The following is a 2462-nucleotide window of genomic DNA, read 5'->3' as shown; positions in this document are numbered from 1 at the left end:
TAAATCTTTATTTAGATCATCAAATTTCACAATCAATAACTAAGACTAAAATATTAAAATTTCTATTTCTAGAAGTATTTTCTCAAAATGACATAAAATACAAGTTGTGAATATTTTAATCATTATTCTAACTTCATGTTGTACTGACAGTGACAGATAGTAATGCACAACTGTTGGGCTGGGTCTAATAATTGAAATAATCGTTTATCGACAATACAAATTATTTATTTCGATTATTGATTATCAAATTTCATAATCAATTAAAATTCATAGTCAGATTTCCTTGTAATGTTATCTGCTACACGCATATTAGGGAAGCCAAGACCCATTATATCACGATAATCATACAAAAATTACTTCAGATTCATTTGGCTTCTATACAAGATATTGATAAATTACAAACATTCAAGTACAAAAATTTACACCAACAGATGAAGATTAGATGATTTCCAATTAAAATATTTCGATTATTAATCAGTTATTGATCGGTAACCTGCCTTCCATAATCGATCTCAATCTGGTAAATGATACCCAGCCCTACACAACTGTAAAGACTATTTGGTGAATCTGGTTTTCATGTCCCCATTAGATATCAACAGCTAATAAACTTCATTTAACTTCTTTTATTTTAATTCATGTTAAACTTACCCTGAAAAAAATAACAATAGTTTAGTAACAGCGACATAAACTGATTTAAAGTTTGCAATACAAAACACGAAGTATATAGACCTTAGTCACGCATCGGCCATCTTGGATTCATATAGGCCCCTAACGACAACAAACAAAAGCAGTGTCTTGCCACTGCTGAAAAATCAACACCTTGAGGTCTTTAACGCCTCCTTCTTCAATTCAACTAGCTTGAAAGTACTCAAATTTTACATCGTTAAAATCGGAATTAATTACGCTATTTAAGAAGAATTTCAAATGAAGTGTGTTTCCACATATTTCTCAGAAAGGAGCCGAAAAAGGCAGTTTTAACCCATTTTCTCACTGTTCATAGGGTGATTAGTGACGTAATATTCCTTTTCATCCATTTGACGTCGTATTTTATGAATGGGTTGACGTCATTTGCGTTATAAACCTCGGTTTCTAAGAGGTAAAAACGAGGCATGAATAAGGTCTATAATATAATAAATGATTTAATATTCAACAATTCTTATGCCTATCAATATGGTCTCTGATAGGCTATTATTCATTTGTTTACTATTAATAGTATTAATTATGAGGCTTCTTCAAATCAAACTTCCATCAGATAATCAACAGTGAACATATATTTGAAATATTCATAATTTCAAAACAGCATAAATTTCTTAATCCTCATCAATGTAAATAATCACATTTATTGTTTTGTTTTCTGACAATCTTCTTTTTTAATAAATGTTTGATAAAATCTCCAACAGCAAACGGGAAAAGTACACATTATAAATCTCCAAAGAAGAACTACTCAAAGGGGGGTAATTCAAAACAAATTAATAAGCGAAATATTATCTAAAACGAGTATAAACCGGTTCAAACTTGAGTCCAAACAAAAAAACCTTAATAGGGTATGAATATTACTTACCAATTTAAACTGTACAATATAGTTGAAATGTCACAACCTGAAGAAAAAAAAAATTATTCCATGACCGATTTTACAAAAACCGCCAAAAACACACAGCAGAGTCAAATCGCCCCACAAACAAAGATGGTCGCATCGTCCTTAGGCCTACTGTAATATCAACAATATAAAACCATGTAAATTTAATACAATTTGCATTAAAATGTCATCTGTATTTAATCAAAAACTAACTAAATACTTTCCTTACGCCTAAAGAACAGGCCTACCCCCACCAACCTGGTTTTAAAAAAAAAACAAGGTCGAACGGGGCGTTTCAACTCGAATTCGCCATTTTGATTTTCAAGTAAAATAAAAATTTACCTTGGCAGACCTTAGCAAATAACCCAACCTTATATATATATTGATGTACAACGTTAATCAAGACCTACCTCTCAATCGTCCAAGAATATACTCTGGAGCAACGAAACACATCAAAATTCCGCACTACAAAACAAAATTTCCAAATTCCGTAGCAGTGCCCACTGTCTCTAAACCATTAAAACGTGTTTAGTCTCGATTAATACTCAAAACAAATTGCACCTATATCAAGACTGGACATAAAAAGCAAAATATCATCTTTTCCGTTTGGGAAATTTGTCAGCAAGACCTTAAGAACTGAACAAGTGGGTCTATTAATAGCCAACATTGAAACTTAGCACCGTATAATAATTACGAATAATATTACAACCTTTTATCACAACATTAACAAAATATAATGATACACGTCCGACATTTACGCGTACCTAAACTGGTAGCCAGTCAAAACACTAACAAATTTAAAGGGATATGTTCACTAACTATTCGACTAATCAAATTTTTGTCTCAGAACCTGGAATTTTTTAGCTATTCTAATCCATAATAATGA

This window comes from Lottia gigantea (genome assembly GCF_000327385.1).
Source record: "Lottia gigantea unplaced genomic scaffold LOTGIsca_7, whole genome shotgun sequence".
Taxonomy (NCBI): domain Eukaryota; kingdom Metazoa; phylum Mollusca; class Gastropoda; family Lottiidae; genus Lottia; species Lottia gigantea.
This window is presented reverse-complemented; position numbering follows the sequence as displayed.